General features: G+C 36.2%; 1 protein-coding gene across 8 annotated transcripts in view; it reads left to right on the top strand.

Moving 5' to 3' along the window:
- Positions 1 to 325: 325 nt before the first annotated feature.
- The window catches only part of TENM3 (teneurin transmembrane protein 3), a 1346134-nt gene continuing 1326905 nt past the window's right edge, over positions 326 to 19554 (top strand). For 7 of the 8 annotated variants that reach the window (XM_009207910.4, XM_009207907.4, XM_009207902.4 and 4 more), the window contains exon 1: positions 326 to 492. The gene's annotated coding sequence lies outside the window, so the exon portion shown is untranslated. The remainder of the gene's footprint in view (positions 493 to 19554) is intronic. The other variant, XM_017959336.3, reaches the window with a different exon arrangement.

The following is a 19554-nucleotide window of genomic DNA, read 5'->3' as shown; positions in this document are numbered from 1 at the left end:
TGAATGCTGTAACTTGAATATCCTAGCAAAATTAAATCCAATGGCAGCAAGACAAGAAACAGGGTCTTGATGGATCTGCTACCTAACTATAGCCCACCATATGTTTTCAGTGTTTTATCTGTATCTTGAGTGGATATTGTATACCTACACATGCATGGTTATATCAAATCTAGTTATTTTTTTCTCTTTTCCAGAAAAATACTTTAAAACTGAAATAATTATAAATGTGTAAATAGAAGGATTACTGATAAAATGCAATTTATGTGAATTGCCCACGTGTAATTGTTAGGGATTTGTTGGCCTCTGTGTCAAAAATGCCCTTCTCTCTCCAGGTGAAGAGCTGCTTCCTTGGAAGGGCACCCGAAGGCTGGGTGGCCACCATCCTTTGCCTTGGCAGAGCGAGCCAGAAGGCCTAGGCACAACCCACTGTGTTTGCTGACAGCCAGTCTACCCTGGAGTTCCGGAGCGGCCTCCTAGGAAGACCAGGGAGCGGTGAGTGTCCATGTGAGGCCAGCAGTTTTGATAGCTCTGTCTTCTGGAAGAACTTATTTTCTGATATTCTAGTCATTCCTGTCATTCTTTCAGACACACTTCTAAAAGACTGTCAAACAACTACTTTCTCTCTTTATACTTTTCTGCACCCTGCCTATAGCCATAGTACTTCTGTAAATCAATGACATCTTGCTATCTCTGTCTTTGTGCACGTAAGTGTGCAATGCTACAAATGGAAACTCACAAGCAGAGACAGTCAGTGAAAGAGAGAGAGAGAGAGAAGGTGATTTTGTATGTCTTCAACCTTACCATCGTATTTCTTTTAACATCAGTTAAAAATAGCTGTTTCAAGTGTCCAGCTGCCAGGAGTCTTTGAAATCCAGTAATTATTAATGGGAATTTTATAAAGAAAAGGCAGAAAATGTAAAATAGCTTTGGTTCATAAAACAGGAAAGATAAATGTCACCAGGAAAAAAATCTATAACAAGTGTGTAGTGAACTATGTGAAGGAAAATCTGTTGTATGCTAGTGAGATTGTTAAATGGAAATCAAGGACATTGGCTGTGTTGACGAGCAAATTCTATTCATCTGCATAAAAGCAGTTTATTTCAGAACATAGGATATGTAGATCTAATTTTTATTGTTATGCTATTGTTGGTCATGGTGATTATGAATATATTACAAAGTTTTATAAAGACTGCAGTTTCACATCTTTTTACTGTGGGCATTTAAAGTTTTTTTAATTTGGAATTTTAAGTTTTTCTAAACATAATTATAATTTTATTGGCCACTTTATAAACAAGAATTATAAAACGTAGAAGAGCATAAAATGTTCCTATTTACTACACCATATACCCTCTGAGTGTTCAACTATTTTAAGGTCTCTGACTAAATACCAGCATATGATACCGGCGAAGATTGAAAGCAGAAATTCTATAGAACGTCTAAATGTCACAGGTGTTATTGGAATGGAAATGAACTTTTTAATACATTTTATAGGTATTACATATAGCTAGAATTTTACACCATATTTTTACACTTTATTTTTTGACTTTTGTCACCTATCACCTTTTCCAAATTACTAAAAACTAAAAATACCCTTAAGAAATTAAGAGCATGAATGGTTTGGCAAATCAAGATGGTGCAGTTTTTCTCCTGTCGTGAAGGTCTGTGATATGTATCATTTTTCAATATTGCTGGTGGGTTGAGCCGACCCGACTACACACTGTGATGCGGCTCCTGTCTGTCAACTTAGAGTTACTACTTGGGCAATCTAATTATTTCAAAAAGGAAGGGGGAGAAAAATGAGTAATAAGAGTATTATAGAAAATTATATTTTAACAAAAGTGGAGTTGAAAGTTAGAAAGGAGCATACAATTAGGGCCAGGTGCAGTGGCTCACGCCTGTAATCTCAACACTTTGGGAGGCTGAGGCAGGCAGGTCACCTGAGGTCAGGAGTTCGAGACAAGCCTATCCAACGTAGTGAAACCCCATCTCTACCAAAAATACAAAAAAAATTACCCAGGCATAGTGGTGGGTGCCTGTAATCCCAGGTACTCAGGAGGCTGAGGCAGGAGAATTGCTTGAACCCAGGAGGCAGAGGTTGCAATGAGCCGAGATTGCGCCACTGCACTCCAGCCTGGGCATGACAGAGTGAGACTCCATCTCAAACAAACAAACAAACAAAAAGGCATATAATTAATAAAGTAGTTAATTTTGTTTGGTATTTGGACCCCCAGATCAGTCTTCATATTCTTTCATTGACAACATTCATGAAGTTCTGCAGAAATTAAATAGAATTAAGAAACAAATTCCTTTCAGAGCAAAATGACATGGTACATTCTTAGTTAAATGCTTATGTCATTCTGCATACTTTTAAGTAAATTATTATTAAACTACTATTTAATATGTAGGAGAAATGATGCATTTAAATGCTCTCTTTATTTCCTTAAGAAAATATTACATTAATGGGTTAAAGAATAGCATCCCTTAGCATGGAAAAAACTTAAGCCCTTGAAAGTTATGCATATCCAAATTAAGTTCCGGCGTATACCTGTGTTTTGTCCGATTATGTTGCCATAGCAACATTTATAATCAAATGTGTCATTTTAATAAATAACTATAATTAATAATACAATGGGTTCTATTCTTTATGATAATGCTTTTGGGGTAACATCTGAGTATTTGCTCCATATTACTGGGGTAGGTAATAAGGTCAATATTACATGCCTGAGTAATATTCATTGCAAACACTTTCAGTGTAGTTTTTCAGAAATAAAACAATTTCTGAAGAAACACAACTGTTTTCTTCCTAGGGACAGAAGGGCTTTTAAGTGAAAAGAGCATCTGCTCCTTTTCCCCCTAACAATTTTATTGTCTTCTGGATCAAAGTAATTTGCTATGAAACAAGAAGTGTGTGGCCATTCGGTATCATTTTACTTATCTGAGTGTTTGTGCAACCGATTCAGAACGTGACCTGACTTGTTCAGATGACACCAGTTTCTCATACTCTTATGTCATCATTTAAATTTCATTTCATATTTTGACAACCTTCCTCAGTAGAAGGCATAGGACACATCAGACTGTACCTCTTGAATCTTCATTCTTAAACCTAGATGCACGATTCTAGACCTAATGTTTTCATAACATGTGGTGTCACTGAGGAGAATGAAAATCTCACTTTGAATATGCTGCTGTAATAATTTTCAGTTGTAAGCTATGATTGATCTGAATGATGACAACAAAAGAGACACTTAAGAAAAGTAATTTTAGTCCTCAGTTAACGAAGTTTAATGTAAGCAGCATTCTTTCAGGTTACATATATTTATGTGCCAGGGGTCGTGTTTCTAGGTGTTTGGGGATCATGGATCTTACACCTACACTGTGCTATCATCACAATTTGTTCGAAGTTATGGAAAAACTAAAGTCCAACATTTTACCTGAGTTTACATGTAACAGGCAAAGCAACCATCATTATAGAGGGTAAGGGTGGGGGTTGCATAGGGGATGTAATATTTGAGCAGACTTAAAGCTTGAATTAGCAATGTAAGGAGGAGTGGGTATTTTAGACAGTGGAAAGAACATGGACAAAGTTCCTGAGCTGAGGAACTGCCTGGCATGCTCATGGAACTAAAAGGAACCCAGGTGTCTAGAGCACAGACCACAAACAGAGAAAAAAAAAAGAAAGAGAACATACTGGTACAATACATGAAGGACAGGTCACACAGGGCCTTGCAGATACCATTAAAGAAATTTGATCTTTCCTCCAAGTGCAGTGAAAAACCATTAGGGGACTCTAGGTAGGAGAGTGATGAGGTCAGGTTTCCATTAAAAATAATCACACTGGTTGATGTGTGGAGAATAGAACAGATGTAGAAAGGAAAGGATAGGAAAGACCAATCTGGAAGGTTTTACACCAGTTGAGGAAGAAGAAAAGAGGGAAGGTGTAGGGGTCTGAGGAGGAACTGGAGACAAGTTCATGGGTTCCAGCTGGATCAGAAAGAGAATGACCTGGGTGGGTTAAAGATGAGGAAGAGGAGGGCCAACAATGACTCTCATATTTTTGGATGGGGAAAACATGGCAATGTTCCTTGTTTTTATGTTCAGTTTGAAGTGGATGCAAAATATCTAAGACCATATATCCCGAAAAAAAGTTCTGTTTGTAGTTTTGGAACTCAGAAATCTGGGCCGAAGATCTAAATTTGTAGACATTGGCTTTTAGATGGCAATTGAAGCCAGAATAGTGAATGAGATTGCTCAAAGAGAGAACATAGGGAGATATTTTTAAAGATCTTGAACAGAAAGCAACCTGAGGGACTTGAAGGAGCACCTGGAAGAGGAGAATGAGAAGAAACAGCCAGAGAAGTGGGAGGAAAATCTGGAGAGTTAGTAACATGGAAGCCAAGGGAAGAAGAGAGCATTTCATTATGGTGCTAAAAGCACGGTGAGATAAAGATTATGAAGTATCCCTTGAATTAAACAACAGTAATATCATTGGTAGCCATTGCAACAGAGTTTGGATAGAGGAGTGGGCAAAATCCATGTTGAAGATGGTTGTTCTGTGGATGATAAAGAAATAGAATTGACAAACACATACAACTGTTTCCAAAGTTTCCAAAGTTGGCTGTGAAATTGAAGAGATAAATAGGAATGTATATGGGAAATTGTGAAGTAAAAGGCAATTTTAAAAAATGTGATATGGTTTAGCTGTGTCCCCACTCAAATTTCATCTTTAATTGTAGTTCCCATAGTCCCCACATATTGTGAAAGGGAGCTGGTGGGAGGTAATGGAATAATGGGAGAGGTTATTCCATTCATGCTGCTGTTCTCATGATAGTGAGTGAGTTCTCAGGAGATCTGATAGTTGTGTAAGGGCTTTTCTCTCTTTTGCTTGGTACTTCTTGCTGCCACCATATGAAGAAGGACATGTTTGCTCCCCTTCCGCCATGATTGTGAGTTTCCTGAGGCCTCCCCAGCCAGGCTGAACTGTGTATCAATTAAACATCTTTCCTCTATAAATTATCCAGTCTTGGGTAGGTCTTTATTAGCAGCATGAGAACAGACGAATACAAAATGATAGTTTAAAATTCCTCAGAAGATGCTGAGATGAGATCCAGCAATTTTGTGCAGAGCATAGTCTTAAAAAGGAAAAGGGCTAACACTTTCATTGTAACAGAAAGGAAAGAGGAAAGCATAGATACTAATGCCAAAAGACTTCATTGGTTTGGTGGCAGGATATCAAAGTATTTGAATGAAGGAAGGTAGTCTTGAGAGCAATGTGAAAATACGAAGTCATAGGCTTGGGCTAAGTAAAGAATGTTTGAAATAATCATGGCATTCAACAAAAAAGAGAAACTAGAGAAATATACAGTGAGATTGCTCAGCATTACTGAGAGGTTGTTAAGGTTGATGACTGTAAGCATTTAGAGTGCTGAAAGATTTTCTCCAGAAGCTCTAGTGCAGGAAAACTCAGACCATTCTACTAATTCACAATGGAATTCTCCAAATAGTTGTGCAAGGAACAGAGGTACATGAGACTGCAAGACGATGACAAGGGAATGATTGACAAATGAGGCCATGGGTATAAACCAACATAGGAAACAAAGCAAAGACAGGAAGTGTCTGATGTAAAGGTCCTGATGGAGTCAAATAATAGGCTTAGTGAGAATAACTGAGCAAACAAGCTAGGTGAAGGGAAGCTTGGGGAGGGACAGCAGATTGTCTGAATTCTGTATTTCAATGTGGAGTTTTAGGTATGGACATCCTGTTTTGTGATACTGAGAGGGGATAGTTGAGGTGGAGTGGAGGAAAAGGTCACTAAGAATGTGGATATGAAGACATAGTGAGGCCAGATGATGCCATCCGATGACAGAAGTGATTGGCATGGAAACAGCCACTTGTGAAACTCTTAATGAAAAGTCATGTAAAAGTTGAGAGCAAAAAACACAAGGTCAAGGGAGACATAACTAGTGCACAAGACTCAAAGTGTAATTCCCCCTGCCCACCCAAAGAGGATGAAGAGATGATGTACTGGACCGAATGTGAACCAGCATGCAAAGCAAGGATGTTCATAAATAGCACTGTTCTGTCCTGCATGGTTTGAGAGGAAACAGCAAAGTCTTCAGTCCAACCAATAACCTCCATTAGTCCTGTAGGGATGCCTGAATTTTTATGACAGTCAGGTCTTCAGGAACTTCCCTTGGCCAGCACAGGAATGCTCCAAGTCTTAGAAGAAATGCACAGGGGACTCTGGCGCAGTGATCAGAAGGTCCTGGGTTTAAAATGTGGTTCTGCCACTGTGGTGTATTCTAGCTAACAGTCATGGGCATGTTCATTAACATTCTGTACCTTTTGACCTCTCATCTGTAAAATAGGAATAAAAATAAGTTCTAATGTCTGATTGTAAAGATTAATGAAAGTAATATCTGTAAAACCAGGCTGACATTACCTGTTGCATATTAAGTATTTAATAAGTAGGATCTAATGGCATAATTATCATTATTAATGTCATGGAGCTCATGTACTAATATTTTAAGCTCAAATAACTTTACAAGGCTTCCTGCAGCAAACCACACTATCTCCTGCCCCATAACATTCTACATCCTGAAATACCCCTCAAGGTGCCCCTTATTCTACATCTGACTGGCACACTATCTTAAACTGGTTTAATGTACAGTCATGCACCACATAACAATGTTTCAGTCAACAGTGGACTACATATGCGACAGTAGTTTTCTAATGTTATAATGGAACTGAAAAATTCCTATTGCCTAGTGGTAGTGTAGCCATCATAACATCAGAGTGCAATTACTTTAAGCTTTAAATAAGTCTAGGGTAGCCTAAGTGTACAATGTTAATAAAGTTTACAGTAGTGTGCAGGCATGTCCTAAGTCTTCATGTTCACTCACCACTCACTGACACCCAGAGCAACGTTCAGTACTGTAAGCTCCATTCATGGTAAGTGCCCTATGCAGATGTACAATTTTTTTTAACCATTTTGTATATCATTTTTATACCATTTTTTTCTGGTGTGCCTTTTCTATGTTGGATACCCAAATCCTTACCACTGTATTACAATTGCCTACAGTTCAGTAGAGTAACCTGCTGTGCAGGTTTGCAGCCTAGGGGCAGTAGGCTGTGCCCTACAGCCTAGGTGTGTAGTTGTTTCTACCTACTTCTGTTATGGTTGGATACATGATATGGTTAGATTAAAGATTTGTTTAAGTACACGGTGTGAAGTTGGTGCATCAACAAAATCACCTAAGGACAGGTTTCTCAGAATACATTCCCATCATTAAGCAATACATGACTGTATGCCAGCCCCCAAATTATTCTCTGCTCAACCTCCAGACACGGAACAAGTAACCTTATTAATAAATCTTGTATCCCCCTCACCTGAAAGAGAACCTGGATCAGAGTAGATGCTAAACAATATTTTAATTTAAGATGGTACAAAAAGAGAACTTATGATAGGTTACTAAAAGACATGTGGCTGGTTCTTTTCTGCTAAAAGTACTAGGTATAGCAAATCAATGAAGGAGAGAGGTATCCTGTTAATCTAGAGAGTGAGGACAGTGAGGTCCCCTTTCTTCATCCATTTTAAGTGCTGTTTTTTGTTACAGTGGTTTGGAAGGATAGACAATGACGTTATGACAACCAGTCTTCAAAAGAATATTTCTAAGTTCTAACATCCTCACATGATGCCGTGGAGCAGAGGTCTTACCAGCAAAATTTCCAATACAATGAAAAGATGTTTGAGTAACATTTGACAAAGGTTTATAAAACATGAACTCCTCTAAAAACATATTTAAAAGACTTAGTATTTCAAAGTTTAATATTGGATTAGTATTCAAGGGAATCACTTTTTAAGATGTTGAGTCCATTAAGAAGCTGATCATGTGGGCAAAACTTCAGTCTTTTAAAATTGTAATTAAATTAAAGATTATCTGGTTGTTTGTGTATACTATAAGTAATATTGGTGCTAATCTGATGGAACAAAGCATTATCAGCTGTTGAGGATTTAATGGGGTGTTGAGGTATTTATTCTTTAATATATATGAATGGCATTTAAAAAAAATCTCAACAGAGAAAAAAAGCTCAAGATTCTGAAAGTAGTGGGTTCAACTTTTTCTATATTAATGGCAGGTTGTCCTAACCAGAGAATAAAGTGAGATTATAGAATGAGGGCATTCTCAACAATAGAAATCAGCTATATTCATAGCTTTGATAGCTCGATCACTACCATGGGAAGGACAAAGGTAGCCAGCGGTCACTGAGCATGTCTGTTAACCAAAGAATCTTCTCGATACTATGTGGCATATTTCATTAAATCATCATTCATTAATTATTGTTCCCAACTTCCACATTGTAAAAATATGATACTGAGAAAGATTTACTTGTGTACATATACACGTGTACTGGACACACACACATATATATATGTGTACACACACACACACACACACACACACACATATATATATATGAAGCTATTAAGTGACAGAGTTGAGGTCTGAATTCTGTCAGATATCAAAGCCAGTATTCTGATCCTGACGTATGAAACCTCAATTTATCCTTCGGTTGTCTAGAGAGCCCTGGACCATTAACCTATTCCTTGCAAGTTCTTAACCGATTTGTTCTGATGTTGACATAACACAGGTAAGGCAGTTAAGAGTTTAAAACCAAGGAACGAACGCATGATTTATGAGGGCTCAGAAAATTCAGCAGAATGACTAAAACAACTTTTGTCAAAATTTGTCATTTTCTTTTGATCGTTTTTAGGTTGATAAAGCAGGAGGCAGGGCTCTAAGCTAGTTTCTCTATACCAACTCTTCTATCATGATAAACTTGTGAGCAAGGTGAGTAGATGGGAGCTAGTTGATAGTAGAGATGGGCAATACTGGTGCTGGGATTATGTATTCAATAATTGTATTGATGAATGAAGATTAGATATGTAATTATGCAAATTACAGAATTTTTAGAGGAGGATTTAAAAATGTATAAAATAGAGTATTAAAAATTTTCTGTTTACAATATTTTAGAAAATATTTTGGATGAATAATGTACTAGAAATTTTATATTAAAAAATCACAAGACTACATTTAATATTGCAAGTCTACATTCTCTAACTTGTCTGAATAAATACAAAATTTAATTAAGAACTATCCATAGAATGGTGGACATTTGGATTAGAAAATTACCCTATATAGATCACCTCTTTCACTGGAGTAATTTATTTGTGGATTAAACACTCAGTAGAGAAATTATTCCACATCTAAGAGACAGCATCAACCAGAAAGTCTTCCTCTAGAGGAAGTCTCTAAAAATGTTGGAGTTCTTAGATAACTTAATTGGTCATGAAGCAAAACACTGCAAGAGAAAGTAAATTAAACCTAAAAGGGAGAGTTTATTCTAAGTTAGTATTTTATATTAGAAAAACCTGATGGTAAAATAGTGAAAGTGGTATTTCAAAATGATTTATATTAATTCTTAATATTTAATAACATATAAAAAGGTAGATATCAAATAAACTCTATAGGCACTTAAATTTGGTGATGTAACAACTCCTTCAGTGAGTAGCTTAGTATGAAAGATACAAAGGGCAATGTAAACAGAGACATCAATATGTTTCCCTCAAGTTTAAAATTAGTATTTATTTTGGAAGTTTCAGTCAACTTCATTATTCTGTCTCCTTCTTGGTAGTCAATTTTTTTGTTTGAGGCTCTCTCGATTGAACCCTGTCACTTCAGGGCAAGTTCAAGAGAATAGTGCATTATTGATATTACAGAAACAGTTGTTACTGATCAATATGTTTTGAACCACATACAGGGTATATCTTTAAGGACATAATTCATCAAAAACAGGCTTACTGGAGCTCCTCATACTATTTTCATTGATTTTTTCCTCTCTAGGAAGACACGGTATTTAGTCTATATGTGACACAAGAGTTATATTCAAAATAAAGACGTCAGGTAGTCAGTTACAAAGAAAAAAAAAATCAAATATAAGGGTTCTAAAAGAGGAAGACAATTGAATTTAAATTCTTATTCTCACATTTTAGTGTCCTGTTCAGATTATACAATCAGATGACTTATAATTATTAAAAAGTTTCACATAAAGAATACTGGATTCTAGGTGTGAATTTCATTTGTGACTTACTACGTGAAATGGAGGAAGAAAATTACTCGTATTTAGTTTTCCTATTACCACTACATAGCTTATTTTTGAATTTAAAATTAAGTATACCTATACATTGCTTGATACCATATGTGTTTTACATGCTTGTCTGTTAAAGCAAGTTTTAAAAGAGCTAGTGGAGTTCACATTGTAAAATGTCCTAAAGTAATTCCTATTGTACTGCAAATAATTGGTTTATAAAGGGAATAATAACCTTCTAATCTTGCAAATCTGCATCCTCATATATAGTGTTAGCTTAAAAATCAAGATAATATATTCTTTTCAGTATTCACAAAGAATCTGAAATGGAGGTTAAAGGAAAGTAGCATATCGTAAATTGTTTTACAAGATAGAATATTGCTGCTCCTCAGAAGTAGGAGGGAAAAACTGATCTTTAAGTGAGGTTTTTTGCTTTTAGAACAGTGAATTAGTGTCGATATTTTAGGTCACAATTTGCATTTTAACCTCAATATCTGCCCTAGAAGTCCATTATTCTAACTTTCTCATTAAAGGTACAACCCAACCCATCATTGTTATAAACTGCTTGGGTGAAATGTCCTCCTGGATGGTCATAAAGAAATGCTTTTTTGAAAAAAACAAGAGATGCATGAATAGTAGCTACCTGTGACAGCTTCCTCAAATAGCCATGGAAGGCAAGAACAGCTTACCTTGCATATTCTGTCTCTCCTGGTCCAACCTTAATTTGAGACCTTATCACCACTTGGCCTCCCCACACTTTCCTCGAAACTCCTTATTAATCCAACCCATCTGATGCATTACTCCAGTATAATATAATCTTGCATAAAGATTTTCTTCCTTGCATGATAGTGCATTGCTTTGTATTACTGAGTATTGTTTCATCAAATCCATGTGTGATGTATTTATTCATGCACCAATGAATAGGCTTTTAAGTTGTAATCAATTTCCTTGTTATTTTGAATAAAGATGCTATGAATATTTGAGTAAAATTGTTGGTGCAGACATATATTTTCATTTCCATTGAGTAAATACCTAGAAAGTGCTATTTCTTTGTCTTACGGTAAGTATGTACTTTCCCTTAAGAAACTGCCAAATGACTTTCCAAAGTTGCCTTAGCACTTGGCATTTGAATGAGGAATATATGAGATTTTTATTTGCACCACATTTTCACGAAAACTTGGTATTGTCAGTCTTTTCAGTTGTAGTCACTCTAGGGGTTGTATAGTGGTATCTGGTGATGGTTTTAATTGGCATATCCCTAATGACTAAATACATTGAATATTTTTTTTCATGTGCTTATTAGTTACGGGATATCTTCTTTTGTAAAGTACCTGTTCATCTCCTTTGCCCGTTTAAAAAATATATTAATATTTATTATGGAGTTCTTTCTATATGTTCCGCAAGTAATTTTCCCAGAGCGTGACTTGCCCTTTCATGTTCTGAAAAGTGTCTTTTGAAGAGCACACGTTCTAAATTGAATAGGTAGACTTCATCAATGTTTTTATGATTTGAGTCTTTTGTAACTTACATAGGAAATCTTTCTGTATTCGATGAAAATTTTATCCTACCTTGTCTTCTAGAAGTTACATAATTTTGGTTTTCATATTTAGATTTTTGATTCATTTCAGGTTACTTTCTGTAAATGGTATGAGGTAACAGTCATTTTTTTTACATATGGATATCCAATGTTTCCCACATTACATGTTGAAAAGCATATAGTTTCCTCACTGGATTATCTGGGATCAGGAATTGGCCACATAAGATGGGTCCTATTTGTGGACTCTATTCCGTGCCATTGATCATTACATCTGTCTTCATGCCAACATCACATCACCATAGTTTTATAGTAGTAAATCTTAAAATTAGGTACCATAGGTACTCCCACTTTGCTTTTTCTTTGAAAATTACTTTGGCTATTTTATCTCCTTTGCATTGCTATATAAGTTTTAGAATCTTCTTTTTAACCTCAAAAACTTGTTGTAATTTTTTTGGAATATCATTAAAATATAAATCAATCTGGAGCCATTGACACATGGATGATATTGAGTCTCCTGATCATGGTATCTCTCTTCACTTATTTGCACTTTACTTACCTCTCTTCACTTTTCTTTATTCAACAATGTTTTGCAGTTTTGGGTATAAAGATCTTGTATGTATTTTAGTCAGTTTATCCTTACATATTTCATGATATTTGATGCTACTTTAAATGGTATTGTAGTATAAATTCCACTATTAAATTGTTTGTTGCAAATACATAGAAATATGATTGACATTTGCAAAATGACATGGTATTCTGCAACATTATAAAATTTCTGTGAACCATTTTGTAGATTCCATGGGAAAATTGAATAGATAATTTTGCAGTCTGTGAATAAAGACCTTTTTAATTCTAATTTTCAACATCCCAGGGTAAAAATATGAGGAGAAATGGAGAAAATAGACAACCTGCCTTATTACTGATCTTAGGGAGAAAGCACTCCGTCTTTCACCATTAATATGACTTTGTCTGTAGGTCTACTGTAGCCAGCAGATAGTGGAGTGTTATATTTTTATATTATCTGATGACCCCTGCCTTTTAATTGGTGCTTATTTTTCTTTATATATTTTTCTTCATATATTATAGTTCATAAAAATATGTTTAATGTCATTTTTGATACAACTGGGTGAAAATCTCCTAATTTACTGTATTTTGCCATTTGCCCAGATAATCTTTTCTTTTGTTTACCTTTTTTCTGCCTTAATTTGAATTAAATCAGTATATTCAGTATCCCATTTTATCTGTATTACTGTCTTACTAGCTATAGTTCTTTTATTTTTTTCATGGTTGCTCATGGCTTACAATACACACAGTTAAATTGCCACAGACTACTTTCAGTAACATACACCACTCCATCTTTCATGTAAGAAACTTGCAACAATGTAGGTTCATTTCCTCTCTTCTTTCTTTGCAGGAATATTGTCAAATGTTTTACTTTTGCATGTGGTATAAACTCCATAATACATCATCACTAGGTTTTATTTTAAAGAGTCAGTTATCCTTTAAAGAGATTAATTTTTTAAGTTTATTTTCTGTTTATGACATAGCACATCTATGGTTCTGTATCTATGTCCATCTAAATCTCTGACTTTTATGATTTTTTTTTTGCTTGATAAGCATCCTTTAATATTTTTTGTAATGCTGATGATGAATTCTCTCAGATTGTGCTTATCTGAAGAGAAAAAGCTTCACTGTATCAGACTATTGGAAAAAAATATTTTCACTAGAGATACAGAATGCTAGGTTGGCTTGCTTTTTGTTTATCTTTTTTTTCTGGGATAGAAAGATCTTGATTCTTTGTCATCTGCCTTTCATAGCTGCTGTCATAAAGTCTATTTTAATTCTTATCTTTCTTCTGCTACACCTGTGTGTTTTTTTCTCTGTCTGCTTTTAAAGCTTTTCTCTTTATCATTGTTATTTAGCAATTTGATTGTTTTGTACCTTGGTGTGGTTTTATTTGTTTATTGCATTTAAAATTGATTGGGTTAATTTGATGTGAGGGATTATGATTTCAAATCTGGAAAATATTTTAGCCATAATTTCTTCAAATTTTTTCTATTCTTCCCCTTACTTACTGGAACTCTATTACACCTGTGTTAAATAGCTTGTTCTACATGTCGCTGATGCTCTGCTGATTTTTCCTCAGTCTTTTCTTTCTGCACTTCATTTTGGATCATTTCTATTGCTACAATTTCAACGTCAATGATTTTTTTCTATTGCAATGTATTATCTGCTATTAATCTTATCCATTTTGTTTTTCATTTCAGATACTGTGCTTCTCATCTTTAGAAGTTCCTCTGGGTTTCTTTTCTCTACAGTTCATATTTATCCTCATCATATTTGTGTTTTCTTCAGCATCCTTGAGTATCTGGACTATATTTATTATAGCTGCTTTAATGTTCTATCCAGATAATTCCATCTTCTCTCATGTCTAAATCTGTTTATTCAATGGCTTGATTATTCTCCTGAATATGAGTCATATTTTCCTGCTTTTTGGTATGCCCAGTAATTTTGAATTGAATGCCAGACATTGTGAATTTTACATTTTTGGATTCTGGACTCTGTTGTACATATTCCTTTCCAACAAAAGTAATGGACCTCGTCCTGGGTACAGTTCAGTTACTTGGAATGGATTTGACCAATTTGCTTTTATGCTGTGATAAGGAAGGTCCAAAGCAACTTGATCCAGGGCTAATTTAACCTCAATATTAAAATGATATCCCATTTGAGAAATGCACAAAATTCTTTATGTGTCATGATGTCTTTCCTTTTAGATGGCGAGAACAGAAGCTCTTAGGAACCCTGCGCAATAGCTGGGAATTTCCAGTAGTAGTACTTTGGGTAATTTCCTCTTATTCATGTATAAATTAAAGACTCCAGGGGATGGAACCCATTTGCCAACCTCCAGAGTCCTTTCCATTTCCCTGCCCTGCAGGTCAGACTGCCTTGGACTCCCTGAACTCAGTTCTCTGTCTCCTATACCAGCAAGATGGTTTGGCTCTTCTGGGATTTCGCTTCCTGTGCTGTGGCTTTAAAACTGCCCCCAAGCAACAGCTTGGGACAATCTTAGGACTCATCTCTTTATTTATTTCTCTCAAGGATCAGAATCCTATGCTTGCCGTCATCCAATGTCTGAAAACTGTCTTTTCAAATATTTTGTCTGGTTTTTATAGGTTTTTATAAATTTTTTATAGGCAGCATGGTATACTTGGCCCATGTTACTAAATTGTTCTTAGAAGTAGACTTTTTTGTTTGTTTGTTTCTTTGGGTTTTCTTCCTTTTGAAACATAACTCAGGTGTCATTCCCACTGGGAAACTCCCACTGACCACTTTTTCCAGCTGAGTCAAGTTCCCACTCTGTTCATTTCCATTTGTAGGGATTCCATCCATTATGACACTGATTTTGCACGGCATGCTGAGCGTTGGTTTGCTTTTCTGCATCACTATATAATGTGCTCCTTAAGGGTAGGAACTGGCACATATGTATCTTATCCCTGTGGTCTCAGTACTAGTGCATCACCTGTATTGGATTGAACATATCAAATGTACCACTCCACAACAAACAAACACCTTGAATTATTCTGTCTTGTCTACATAGTAAGCACACATATCTCATCTTGGTATTCAAGACCGTTGGTCATGTGACTTAATTCATTATCATAGTCTGACCTCTCTCTACAAGAGCCTTATGGTCCAGCAAAGCTTAGGCCCACCATTTATATAAAACAGCATAGCTCTCCCGCCCCTGGTCCTTTTTTATGCAATTTCTTCTACCTGGAATTTCCTTTTCCACCAATCCTATCTATCAAAATTATTTTCTTTAATATCCATGTCAAATACCACATCATCCCTGATGCTTACGCTGGTTGACCAGCATTTGTAATGCCCTTGCAATATATTTACCCTGGTCATGTGTCCTATTTTATCTTGCCTATTGTATACATTCTCTCTATTTTATCATAGTCTATGCATTTCCCATTCTGTGAATATTTCCTATTCCATCATATCATTCCATGGCTGCATTAGGCTTACTTGCAGCCCTACCCAATTCACCTATCTTCACTCAACTGGATTTTTCTCTTTCTAAGGTAAAAACTATGTGTTTCTTTTATTTAGTAGCTATGTTTAAAATAGTAGGCATTCAATAAGATTTATTTAATAAAACATGGATATCAATTTTAAAAGATTTTTGGGCCAGTTTTCAAAGGGAATTTTTCCAGTTTTTGCCCATTCAGTATGATATTGGCTGTGGGTTTGTCATAAATAGCTCTTATTATTTTGAGGTACGTTCCATCAATACCGAATTTATTGAGCGTTTTTAGCATGAAGGGCTGTTGAATTTTGTCAAAAGCCTTTTCTGCATCTATTGAGATAATCATGTGGTTCTTGTCTTTGGTTCTGTTTATATGCTGGATTATGTTTATTGATTTGCCAATGTTGAACCAGCCTTGCATCCCAGGGGTGAAGCCCACTTGATCATGGTGGATAAGCTTTTTGATGTGCTGCTGAATCCGGTTTGCCAGTATTTTATTGAGGATTTTTGCATCGATGTTCATCAGGGATATTGGTCTAAAATTCTCTTTTTTTGTTGTGTCTCTGCCAGGCTTTGGTATCAGGATGATGTTGGCCTCAAAAAATGAGTTAGGGAGGATTCCCTCTTTTTCTATTGATTGGAATAGTTTCAGAAGGAATGGTACCAGCTCCTCCTTATACCTCTGGTAGAATTCGGCTGTGAATCCATCTGGTCCTGGACTTTTTTTGGTTGGTAGGCTATTAATTATTGCCTCAATTTCAGAGCCTGCTATTGGTCTATTCAGGGATTCAACTTCTTCCTGGTTTAGTCTTGGAAGAGTGTAAGTGTCCAGGAAATTATCCATTTCTTCTAGATTTTCTAGTTTATTTGCGTAGAGGTGTTTATAGTATTCTCTGATGATAGTTTGTATTTCTGTGGGGTCGGTGGTGATATCCCCTTTATCATTTTTTATTGCGTCAATTTGATTCTTCTCTCTTTTCTTCTTTATTAGTCTTGCTAGCGGTCTGTGAATTTTGTTGATCTTTTCAAAAAACCAACTCCTGGATTCATTGATTTTTTGGAGGGTTTTTTGTGTTTCTATCTCCTTCATTTCTGCTCTGATCTTAGTTATTTCTTGCCTTCTGCTAGCTTTAGAATGTGTTTGCTCTTGCTTCTCTAGTTCTTTTAATTGTGATGTTAGAGTGTCAATTTTTGATCTTTCCTGCTTTCTCTTGTGGGCATTTAGTGCTATAAATTTCCCCCTACACACCGCTTTAAATGTGTCCCAGAGATTCTGGTATGTTGTATCTTTGTTCTCATCAGTTTCAAAGAACATCTTTATTTCTGCCTTCATTTCGTGATGTACCCAGTAGTCATTCAGGAGCAGGTTGTTCAGTTTCCATGTAGTTGAGCGGTTTTGATTGAGTTTCTTAGTCCTGAGTTCTAGTTTGATTGCACTGTGGTCTGAGAGACAGTTTGTTATAATTTCTGTTCTTGTACATTTGCTGAGGAGTGCTTTACTTCCAATTATGTGGTCAATTTTGGAATAAGTGCGATGTGGTGCTGAGAAGAATGTATATTCTGTTGATTTGGGGTGGAGAGTTCTATAGATGTCTATTAGGTCTGCTTGCTGCAGAGATGAGTTCAATTCCTGGATATCCTTGTTAACTTTCTGTCTCGTTGATCTGTCTAATGTTGACAGTGGAGTGTTGAAGTCTCCCATTATTATTGTATGGGAGTCTAAGTCTCTTTGTAAGTCTCTAAGGACTTGCTTTATGAATCTGGGTGCTCCTGTATTGGGTGCATATATATTTAGGATAGTTAGTTCTTCCTGTTGAATTGATCCCTTTACCATTATGTAATGGCCTTCTTTGTCTCTTTCGATGTTTGATGGTTTAAAGTCTATTTTATCAGAGACTAATATTGCAACCCCTGCTTTCTTTTGTTCTCCATTTGCTTGGTAAATCTTCCTCCATCCCTTTATTTTGAGCCTATGTATGTCTCTGCATGTGAGGTGGGTCTCCTGAACACAAGACAGGGATGCCCTCTCTCACCACTCCTATTCAACATAGTGTTGGAAGTTCTGGCTAGGGCAATCAGGCAAGAGAAAGAAATCAAGGGTATTCAGTTAGGAAAAAAAGAAGTCAAATTGTCCCTCTTTGCAGATGACATGATTGTATATTTAGAAAACCCCATTGTCTCAGCCCAAAATCTCCTTAAGCTGATAAGCAACTTCAGCAAAGTCTCAGGATACAAAATTAATGTGCAAAAATCACAAGCATTCTTATACACCAGTAACAGACAAACAGAGAGCCAAATCATGAATGAACTTCCATTCACAATTGCTTCAAAGAGAATAAAATACCTAGGAATCCAACTTACAAGGGATGTAAAGGACCTCTTCAAGGAGAACTACAAACCACTGCTCAGTGAAATAAAAGAGGACACAAACAAATGGAAGAACATACCATGCTCATGGATAGGAAGAATCAATATCGTGAAAATGGCCATACTGCCCAAGGTTATTTATAGATTCAATGCCATCCCCATCAAGCTACCAATGAGTTTCTTCACAGAATTGGAAAGAACTGCTTTAAAGTTCATATGGAACCAAAAAAGACCCCGCATTGCCAAGACAATCCTAAGTCAAAAGAACAAAGCTGGAGGCATCACACTACCTGACTTCAAACTATACTACAAGGCTACAGTAACCAAAACAGCATGGTACTGGTACCAAAACAGAGATATAGACCAATGGAACAGAACAGAGTCCTCAGAAATAATACCACACATCTACAGCCATCTGATCTTTGACAAACCTGAGAGAAACAAGAAATGGGGAAAGGATTCCCTATTTAATAAATGGTGCTGGGAAAATTGGCTAGCCATAAGTAGAAAGCTGAAACTGGATCCTTTCCTTACTCCTTATACAAAAATTAATTCAAGATGGATTAGAGACTTAAATGTTAGACCTAAAACCATAAAAACCCTAGAGGAAAACCTAGGTAGTACCATTCAGGACATAGGCATGGGCAAAGACTTCATGTCTAAAACACCAAAAGCAACGGCAGCAAAAGCCAAAATTGACAAATGGGATCTCATTAAACTAAAAAGCTTCTGCACAGCAAAAGAAACTACCATCAGAGTGAACAGGCAACCTACAGAATGGGAGAAAATTTTTGCAATCTACTCATCTGACAAAGGGCTAATATCCAGAACCTACAAAGAACTCAAACAAATTTACAAGAAAAAAACAAACAACCCCATCAAAAAGTGGGCAAAGGATATGAACAGAGATTTCTCAAAAGAAGACATTCGTACAGCCAACAGACACATGAAAAAATGCTCATCATCACTGGCCATCAGAGAAATGCAAATCAAAACCACAATGAGATACCGTCTCACACCAGTTAGAATGGCAATCATTAAAAAGTCAGAAAACAACAGGTGCTGGAGAGGATGTGGAGAAATAGGAACACTTTTACACTGTTGGTGGGATTGTAAACTAGTTCAACCATTATGGAAAACAGTATGGCGATTCGTCAAGGATCTAGAACTAGATGTACCATATGACCCAGCCATCCCATTACTGGGGATATACCCAAAGGATTATAAATCATGCTGCTATAAAGACACATGCACACGTATGTTCATTGCGGCACTATTCACAATAGCAAAGACTTGGAATCAACCCAAATGTCCATCAGTGACAGACTGGATTAAGAAAATGTGGCACATATACACCATGGAATACTATGCAGCCATAAAAAAGGATGAGTTTGTGTCCTTTGTAGGGACATGGATGCAGCTGGAAACCATCATTCTCAGCAAACTATCACAAGAACAGAAAACCAAACAC

The sequence above is a fragment of the Papio anubis genome, chromosome 3, assembly GCF_008728515.1.
Source record: "Papio anubis isolate 15944 chromosome 3, Panubis1.0, whole genome shotgun sequence".
NCBI classification, from domain to species: Eukaryota; Metazoa; Chordata; class Mammalia; order Primates; family Cercopithecidae; genus Papio; species Papio anubis.
The sequence above is the reverse complement of the archived record's forward strand: the minus strand, read 5'-3'. Positions and strand labels throughout refer to the sequence as shown.